The following is a 10,960-nucleotide window of genomic DNA, read 5'->3' on the forward strand; positions in this document are numbered from 1 at the left end:
CAATGAGGACATAAGAGATTTAATTTGTTAGATTGTGAGATTCTTTATAAATCCAAGAACGACTCCAACCTGAAACCAAATCAAATTTATTCAAATTAACCTTTTGATCAATTTATACGTCCGTGAGAAATGCTCGTCACAAGTTTTCACATCCTGTTTTTTTCCGACTCATTACTCACAACTTAAATTTTCTCAGCGACAGCAAATCATCATCTGAGAGACTCGAGCCACTAAAGAATGAATAAAAGGAACATTAACAGTTGCAGATTAATTTCCTCAGCTGGACTTTATTCCCCCTAAAATAACGTGTGTGTGAGTAACGCGGCAGCCTCTCAGCATCTGCGCAGACTTCAGTAACACTTGAGAGTGTGAGAAGTGAAATCAGGAGGTAGCGGACTGATGAGACTCCGGGGAGGACGCGCTCCCTGGCAGTCGAGCATACCACAAGATGAAAGCATACTTCTCTTCTTAACATAGCTCCGGATGAGAGATCAGTTAATCAGACTTCATCCTGGTCAACCTTTCCCTCTCTGCACGGTAAACCTGATCGGCTCTCTGTATCCTGTACAGCTGAAACTAAAGATAATTCTGTTCACGTTTAGGAACATGCTGAGTAACTACTTCAGTAAGATTCAACTGCTGCTTTTCCTGCTTCTGTCCGCAGCTCACAGCGTTCAGGCTCTTACAAACTCCCACTGATGCAACATGACTCAAACTTCCTGCAGCCATCACTCCAAACACAGACCAACAAAAGGCAGAATACATCCAGTCTGCACGTTTCTTTCTTTACATTTCCTGTTGATATGGTAACTCCGTCTCATCGTGTGACACTTACGGCTGGATGCAGTTAGTGACTCCAGATCCTAAATGAATGCTGCAGTCAGTGAGAGCAGGAAGAGCAGGATGAGTACGATGAAGAAGAAGAAAAGCAAAAGGAGGAAGAAGAAGACGAGGTCTGGCAGCTCAGGTGTGCTCGCTCCATGTGAAGGTGCTGCACTGACGTTTTAATGACTGTGCGTCACAGGTTCATTAGGGTCTAATTATGTGTGTGTGTAGGTGTGTGCGTGCATCTGGCTCATACCTCCTCAGACTGGCTTGTTGCAGCTGAACCCAGTCACAGTAAATCTTAGTAAATGTACTTTGCTCTGCTCTGACACCAAGAGGAGGGGCGGCCATGTTGGATAACTTAGTAGTATTTATATGTTATTTTATAATTATTTTTGGTTATATTAAAAACAAATGTTGCTTATAAAATGAAAAAACGAATTATTTTTTGTCCACTAGAGGACGCTGAGTGTTTCTTGGTCTGCAGAGGTCAGAAGTAGAGGTCTTCATGGGTCCACTGGAACCCTACGACCCGGGACCAGAACCGGGACCCCGGATAGTTTCGGGTCCACGATTTATGTGGAGGTTCATGTCAGACTCGGACAACAGGGATGATAGCAAACTAGAAATGCTAACGTTAGCAACTGTGGCAAAGAGTAATTGTTAACATTGTTCAAAAGGACAAATAGTCCTTAAATAGTAAGTTATCTTTACTTTGCTCGATGAAAAAAAACAACAACACCAAACGAGCCGTGCGTCTGTCACCCGTCTGCGTGACAGCAAGTGGACCTTTAATCTTAAATAACGAGGATGAGCATTGGTTTTCTGGATAACAGGAGACCTGGATGCGTTCTAAGAACTTTCTTGGTGGAGGATGGATCATCTGCACGGCCAGGCACAGGGGAGAAGGCTACGGCACATTAGGTAGGACAAAAAGTTTTGTTTGGACAGCGGACTAACGGTAACTTGTTAACAGCAATCAGCTGTGAAGTCGGTGCTGATCGGGTCTGTTTCACCCGGCCAGGGTCGGGTCCAACATTTCTCGGTTCTGCACGGGTCCGGGTCCCAGCTTTCAAATAATAGATGGATCCTGTTCGGTTCCGGGTCGCACATTTCCGGGTCTCTTTGGGTTCGGGCACAACATTTTAGACCCATGAAGACCTCTAGTTTGTTAACACGGAGAGGCAGTCATTAGTGTTTGATTTTAATGGAACAGTAAGAGGCTGCAGAAATCTGGAGAGTTAATTTTGCAGGCGAAAAAGATTAATAAATTATCTGTTCTGAAATTCTCAGCATATTACAAAATGTTTTAAATCACGATAAACAGAATCATGATTTAAGTGTTGTGATAATATCGTCTGGCCTCTGGTGATTCCCACTCCTACATCAGAGGCATTTTTCCTGTGAATGCTTAGAAAACATACGGCCCGCTGTGATCAGCTGACGCACAAAGCTTTAAGGTAACAATTAAAGTCACCACACCGTGCACCGCCTGCCCAGCTGATGTCACAGCGTGCTATTAAAAGGTAGAACAGAAGGTGTGTCTCTTTAAAACTCGTGGAGCAGAGCCAGAGGAATAACTGGAATTTCTCACATCGCTTTGTCCTGTGAGAAAGTACAAACATACAAACACAAGAAGCTGTGGAAGGATCGGAAAGGCACTGTCCTGAAGGCATATCCTACACACACACACACACACACACACACACACACACACACACACACAAACATACAGAGACACACACACAGAGTGTCCAGTGTGTCCCTGTTTGTTCAGACAGTGCAGGGTGTGACTCTGCCGTGCTATGCGGCCCTCCACCGGCGGCCTCCTGCTCTCCACTTTCCAAAGCAGCTTTGTTGCACTAAAATGTCAGTTTGAGCCCCTCCTACATGCATTTACACAGACAACAATAGTAACTGGAAACCAGTACTCTGCTAACAGGTCCATAACCACAGTGAAACCACTCAGAGAGACGACACCTGCCCCCAGTCTGCACAGTCCTCCAAATGTGTTACTTCAATACCAAAGTGTGAGGATATTTTTATCTGCAGGTTTGTTCGAGGATTAATTGTGTTAAGTTTGAAGTGAGACCATCATGACGACCGAGTCACAGCCACTGAAATCATCATGTTGCAGCAGCACCAACTTTACATAACAGGGAGAAGTAATCAAATTTGAAAGGATCACTTAGAGGGAATACGCTCCTGCAAGAACTTCACATTATGATGAACTACATCTAATATAAACCACCAAAACTAAAAGTATAAGTTGATTAAATGATTCCTTAAGACAAACGTTATCTCTGTTCACAATGGAAATCAATCCAAGCGGTTCATTTAGATCAGATCTTCACGGCCTGACGGCGTTCACTGCGTTTATCTTAAGTAAACACAGACAATACAAATAAACAATATTAATATGAAGGATATTCAGTTTTGTAGGCACCAGGACACCAAAACACGGCTCCTAGCCTGCAGCTAACTCTGCTTACAGTAACTCAACACTGAGTGCAAAATCAACAGTGAGGACTTTGGAATCAGGACGTTTTATTTTGATTTTGGAAGACAGTGTTTCTGCTCCCACAAGCCTCCAGGCTGCGAGTGTCCTCTCTCCAGAGTTTCTCCTCTCTTTTCACTCAGCTGGACCATCGGCTGTCCTGGGAACTCTGCCTCTCTCTCCTGGATCATTGTCCCTCTTTTTTCCTGCTGCCTCTCTTTCCTCCCTCTCTCCCTGGTTCTACATGTATCTCCAAAGCCCTAAATATAGATACATGTACCTGACTCTGACTGATGCATCTGTCAGCATTGTCATGTTAGTGCACAATCGATATAGAAAATGTTTTCATCCAATCTCAAAAGTTCTCTGTATCGTGTCGTATCGTGTCGTATCGTGTCGTATCGTGTCGTATCGTGTCGTATCGTGTCGTATCGTGTCGTATCGCGTCGTATCGCGTCGTATCATGTCGTATCGTATCGTGTCTTATCACATTGTATCACATCATATCATGTCGTATCACAAACCCCATTTCGATCTGGCTGTTAAACATGTTGTTGGACGATATGTTCAGTTAATCTGTGTTCACAAATGAGTAATTCAAGAGCAAGAAACAGGCCCGTCCTCTGCCATGTTCCAGGCTCTGCTGTAAGAGATCTAAAGGATCTAACGCTTCCACTGGGCCCTTGTTCTAACTTTCATCCACATTTCCCTGACAGCTGATTTATGAAATGACCTACTTACATACAAACAGGATCATGAAAAGCACAACCTCTCTAGCAGAACTAACTTCAGGTTCCACATGACAACAAAGGATCAACAAACAGTTTCACATGCATTAAAAAGACTGGAACTATGTCAGATGATCAACCTCAATCACTCTCAGAATAAAAGCTTCACTGTGTCACTACAATGAGACGACAGCCTCCTTTTTCTTTCTCCACGACTGAGAACACTGAGTGAAGAATGTGCCTCACAGCCTTCTCTGCTCTGAGATCATGAGACAGGAGGCTGCTCGCTCATCGACAGCAGGAAAACCTCTGCAGGCACGTTAACATGCACCATGCATTTCCCTTTAAGACGCACACAGGAGGACACAGATGTCCTTTCAGGGAGAATATGAGCTGCAGGCACAGATCTGTATGAGCGTGCAGTAAATCATGAGAGGCAGGTATCCGTGTGCTCCATGTGGTGGTGGTGCAGGCGATCCAGCAGCCACACATGCAAATCAAACATGCAGATGAGCTCTGCACGTACACCGACATGTCTGAACTATCTGGATTCGCTGTTTGCAGCGCTGCACAGCTCGGAGACCTGCTGGTGATTACTGAGAGGAAGAGCAGAGCGAACAGAAGTGTAAGGAAGAGAGAGGAGGTGGTGGTGGGGGGGTCGGAGGGGCCGAGGATTATGTAATGTATGAGGCTGGCAGGAAGAAGCATGAGCTCTGCTTTCTATCAGAAGCAATGATGGGAAGAATATTCAGATCCCTGACTTCAAATATAGCTGAAACAATTAGTCACTCAGCAGTAATTAACCAGCTGCAAATTTCTGTCTCCAAGGAAATCGCTTTTCACTCATATTAAACGTGACAGACGGACAGGGCAAGGGGGTTAAAGGTCAATGCAGAATGTTATGTCAAAGGAGTATTTTCCAATCTTTATGTCCAAATGTGTTTTGCATTAAAGCATGGCGATAAAACAGATCTTGTTTGGTATTATGATGAATAACCCTAAAACAGAGCCTCTGCATTGTAGAGGAGCAGACGTATAAAGAAACAGAAAGTGGAAATACTAAGCACCTCATGCTGCACTGAGGGACAGTAAATGTACTTAATTACTTTCCAGCAAGCTGACGAGGAAACATGGAGACAATATAAAAATATCACATTTCAGACGTGCTCCAGATTGTGTTGCATAACTCTGATATACAATTCCTTCCTTTCGTCTTGCTGAGCTCAGCATCGAGCCCGCATACTGTGGCAGGCAGCGTGGGCTAATTAAAAGCAGCAGTACATATCATTCCCGGTGATTTGCAGCACATGAGCTCAAGTATGCAGAGAAATGCCAGAGAGAGGCCACAGGAGATGGGTGTCTGTGCTCCCAGCTCCTGCCACACCCGATACGAGCATGCAATCAGCGTCATCGTGCACGCGGGTCACTTTATGAGCTGCGAGGGGAAAAAGTAATGCTGACAGGAAGGATTACAGGGCAGAAAAAGGGACAGAGTGCATGCAGAAAGTCTCTGTGTGTCAGGGCAGGTGACCGCCGGCCTGCAGGGTAATGAGCCTGGGATCACAGGGACACGCCGTGCCCGCTGCTAACCCACACATGCACCCGGCTGGAATTCCAACAATCCCAAGAGTTCCTCAATGGAATTCCACAGAGGCAGAGGAAGATGGATCAATCACAGACGAGGGGGAGGCTGTGAACTGCTACCAGGGACACAAGGAAGGACAGGAAAACACAGCAACAGAGGGAGGGGAGGGGGGGCGGCTGGTAGCAGAAAGGGATTTGAAAATAACTCGAGCTGGAGCCCTCAGATGTTTGCCCCCTCCCTCCGACCGCTCTGGCAGTTTGTGAGATACTCCACACTTCTAAACATGGCAGCTCCTTTAGGTAACAGCTGTCGGAAGCTCCTTTGGGGATCACAATGTCACCGGCTCATGCTACACTTCCTGTGCTCCCGACCAAACATGAAAGATACTCGCAGGAAGCAGAGACGGTCGGGGTATCAGCTTCAGGTCGCCTCAGAGCAAGAGGGCTGCTTGCACAGTACAATCTAGGACAAATACCTGCGACTGCATCGGCACTGACGTGACACAAACCTCGAGGCCCAAATAAATAACACAGATCCTGCAGGTTCAGCTTGCACGGACATGTGTGGGTGGTCAGTTTGTAGATGGACGAGTGTCACAAAGCGATCCAGGAACACGCTTTTGAACGTTCAAAATGCTGCACGAACTGCACAATGCGACATGTTTGTTGTCCTGCTCTTGCATGTATGTAATCAGTTGATATAACATGATATACATTTGGCTGCATGTTTGTTAATGTGTATTTATTTGTACTAAAAGCAAATTAACTGCAGGTTTGATTGTCATATAGAGGACATGGTCTGCAGGGGTATTTCCTGTATTTTTAAACCCTATTTTTTTTTTACACATTTTCATGGTTGCCTTCAAGATTAATAGTCAGCATTTTAACATGTCAGTCTGAATAAGTCACTTTTCTGTTAAAGCTGCAGAATGAGTCGAACCTTTCTCCAACACTTCCAGCTCTGTCACATCAACAGACAGGCTACATAACACACAAGGTTAATCTATTAGAGGGAGTTAAGTGTCCCGAACACTCACGAGGGTCAACAAACAGACCTTCATCTGCAAAACATTATATAACCGAGTCACTGGTGCAGCCTGTAACAGATCTGAGAACACGGACGTAAGCTCCAGTGATACTTTCTGCATGCATGTGGCTCTGAGCGTCTGTGTGAGGTAAACAGGAGAGCACGTCTGAGTGTGCAGGCAACTTAAGAGGTACAAACAGGACTGTGTGCATCAGCTATTCTCAGTGGTGCCAGTATTAAGATTTTATATCTGACCAACAATAATCACTGATTGTACATCAATAGCAAATTAAAGTCTATTTTCCTTTACCAAGAAAAAATCCTCCAAAAAACCTTTAAATGATGATTTTCTAATGATTTTAAAATGATGCAAGTCATCTTCAGCTGCAGCCCGACATGCTGGTAGCTCATTTGAAATATTCCACTGTGTTTTAATGGGACTATTTTCTTTCAACACACACATTCAAACACATCTGAACAGCACAAGTCGCCAATTTACTGAGATTTTCTTTGCCTCCAGTCGCTGCTGAGGTGCTAATTGCAGCTGGTGACGAGTTGATTGAAATATAAAAATGCTGTTAGGTTTAAAAACTGCTGAATCTTGGGTAATGTCACCGCTGAGAGCAGCTTCAGACGGTTCTAATACAGCACTTTGAAAAATTCAAGCCAGAGATATTAGCTGACGGTGCAGCCACTTTCCTAAATCAACATCCACAAGTGGAGAGAAATGTTTGGCAATAACTTTTTCGTACTGCTGACAGACAATCAGTCGTCAAAGGAAACTTTCTCCCTCCGGAGAGAGAGGAGATCATTTTTATATCCAGACAATTTAACATAAAGGGAAGCGTTGCAGGAGGGAGTGAAGGGCATCGGTAAGAAAAGGTCACATGAATCATTTAATTAGACGTCTCAATGCACCTGCAATTAATTACATTATTGCATCGCAAGGCTGTGCTAGGATGCAAACCCCCTCCCTCCTCTGGCCTCCTCTGAGTCTCATCACATTTTAGCAGTGAAATCTGGAAACCTGCTGCCATCACGACCACAAAGGTTTCTCCTGCATCTCATCTTCAGAGCAGCACACGCTCATCCCTCTTTAAGCTTCACGTAAAAATCAAGACACAGAAATATCCCTCAACTGCATTACACTTTCTGTTGTGAATGCATGCATTGTTTAAAACAACCTAAACATTATGCTTATCCTCCCTGTCAGAGAAGCTGCTGCAGCCTGAGTGCATGCATGCTTACTCAGACATCCCCCCCTCGAAAAGAGAAGTACAGTTAGTGGATCATCTGAACAATGCTCTGAACAATTCTACTGTTATTGCAGCAAAAAAAGCCACTATAGGCCTGGAACTGGACCAACAATTGGCCCGTTGAAACAGCAAATTTAGTATCTGTGCAGCTGAAAACGCAGCCTGCATTTGCATGACAAACGGGACATTTGTGCAGGCGCGCGAGGGCCGGCCGAGGCTGCGGGGGGACACGAGCTGGGAGGGCCGCTGTCACACTGCCATGGGCCAGCCGAGCACACAACAGCACTCAGCACAGCACAGCACATAATGGTGAAAACTGTACAGGCAACACTGGGCACAGGAAGAAGAAGACTTCACATGCTTCTGTGTGAAACGATCTGAGAATAAAAGCAGCAGCAGGATGAATGACTTCGAGGAGTCTGGAATGATTTCAATAAAACACAAGGACACGGTGCTTATTTTTAGCTTTGCAGATTTGTACTCATTTTCTTCAGTAGTTCTAGTGTCAGTTATACGCCAATGTTGAACAATCTGCGTAGAGCTGCAAGTGACAGCTCAGAAAGTTTGGTTGTTTTCACACCGGGCTGAAGAACTGTCAAATGTCGGGTCAGGATCAGAATCTGGTTTTTCTTCTTTGATCACAATTTGATTAAATTAAAATTGTTGCTGATTTTAGACAATTTAAAGCCAGTTCGTGTTTAAGTTTGAGTGTTTAATCACCTTAAAAAATGGAAGAAACTGTCGTGCAAGAATCATTTATTTTATCTTAAACATGCCTGAGCGGATTTTCTTAACCACTTGGAGGAAGTGCCACGAGTCAGCCTTGCTCACAAGATAACCACAACCGTCTGAGTAGTAACGTGCTACGTGTAATAATAGCAGGTCTGTTTGCTGCCTGTCAGTAATGTTAGCCAGAAACTCTGACGCAAACAGGTGCAATTAGAACCAAACACAAGCGTGTAGTTTAGGACAACGCAACAAGGGTCGTGTTTGAGTTAATGTGTTTGTGTTTTCAGTTTCTGCCAGGACCTGAAAATCTGTTCAAAGCTGAAACTCATCCTTCTTTTTCTAGGTTCCTAAACATCTTCCATTTCAGAATTTCATACTTTTCCAGACTTCCTCTGTAGATTTTTCAGGCCATATTTGACATTGAAGTGCAAATAGCGAGATATTTATGTAAATAAATGGTTTGAAAAGAGCAGCTCAAAATCTGCTGGATAAATGACGTCAACGATTTTCTGCAACAGGGCTGCAACTATCTGCAAATTATTATTTTCAAATAATTAAAGAGAAAATGTCCGTGGCCTTTTTGCTAAAGGCCGACGTTACGTTTTGCTCAATCAGTGCAAAACGTAAAAACTATTGAACTCACGATCACGCCCGCACAAAGGACGAGCTGGAACATTTTTACTTCTAAAGAGGATAAAATGATTAAAATGTTTCCAATAAATACCTCTACATGATTAATCAACTCGTTTAGCAGCTGTGTTATAATCACTATTTGTTTTAACAACACTCAGGTTCCACACAGATGCAGCAGAACCTTTTATTTGGCCTACAGGTGACTGACTAATTTTGTTGACAGCGCCATTTTGTTCTTGTTTGTTCTACAAAAAGTCAACACAAAAACTCACACAAATGATCATTTTAGCCATCAATTAGTCATCTGAGCACTAGATGTGTGCGTGGACCATTTCCTGCACGGTACTGCATCAATGAATGACACCAGAAACCTACTTCTGCTCTCAGGAAAGTCCCAAACCGACTCATTCACCTACAAACTAAAAAAAAAATGTCCGTGCATTATTCATCACAGGATGAAGCGGCTGCAACAAGACGGTTCCTGTGTGTAGGAGGGCGGACGATTGACTGTAGCAGAGAAATGCTGTGAGGCTCTGACCATCAGGGGCTCTCTCTCCTACCTGTGCCTGTCCTGCACGGCCTCTCACTGACTGTGTGTGTGTGTGTTCTCTGTGCGTGTGTGTGTTCTGCATGTTGTGCAATACACCAGCCTCAGTTTGGACTTCTTGGAAAACAGGGTACTGGGAGGAAAGCGGCCTTCACTGCCTTCACTGCAGCTGTTTTTTTCACTGCATGCTGCATTCACAGATGAACTTGCAGAGGTCTCAGGCTGCTGGGACGCCACTGCACAGCTTGTGTTGTTGCTGCTCTGTGATAAAGTTGGGGTCAAAGTGTGGCGTGCATGCTTTCGTATGCATGCTGAGGACAAAAGCCGAACATCATTGGACACGCACACCCAGGGTTTGTCACATATCCAGTTGCCTGGACAGAAGCAGCTGACAGAGTGGGACTTTGCTTGGAGACTTGTTTTGTAATAACCCGAACAAGCTCCTGTTCCTGAACACACCACCACTTACATGCTCACAACTTATTCTATAATTAGATTCCCATTTTCTACCTCATAAGCAGAAATCTGCACCCAATAAACACACACAAACTTGACTCTGACAGCTGCAGGTTGTCACGTCCCTCCAGCACCTAACAGCGCATATTTGAAGCACTGCACGCGACATGGCTGTCATTATTTACCTTAAGCAATGTGCACGAGCCATGCATCAACTCGTGCAGAGTTTATCATAAAGAGTTGCAGTGTCCTTGTCTATCTCGTGACTATTAAAGGCGCCCTGTGCTCAACATCCCTGCCAGTGCGCCGCTAATAGCGTCAATATGAGTGAGTACATACAGCATCGTCTTACCAGGAACTGTGCAAAGGGGAAGATCTTAAACAGGAAATGCAACTGACCCTTCTAAACAATGTAACTTTAAAATGCACCGGCCGTGCTCGAGCTGCAGCGGTGCATGTTGCAGCGCGTGCAGCACTGATTGCATGTCGCTAGTTTTGCACGGATCGGTGTAATATTCTTACCTCCCTTTGGCTGAGACATTTCCCCTTCGCTTTGATGAGGGGGAGGGGAAGCACAAAAGACTTTGCCTTTCTCACTCCCTCCCTCCATCGCCCTCGCAGCACTGGAGCTTCAGCGGCTTGCTTTTGCAACAAAGATGCAAAATACAAGCCTCGATC

This window comes from Semicossyphus pulcher, unplaced genomic scaffold (genome assembly GCF_022749685.1).
Source record: "Semicossyphus pulcher isolate SPU_LCO1_2020_fin unplaced genomic scaffold, fSemPul1.0.p SCAF_16, whole genome shotgun sequence".
Classification (NCBI taxonomy): Eukaryota; Metazoa; Chordata; class Actinopteri; order Labriformes; family Labridae; genus Semicossyphus; species Semicossyphus pulcher.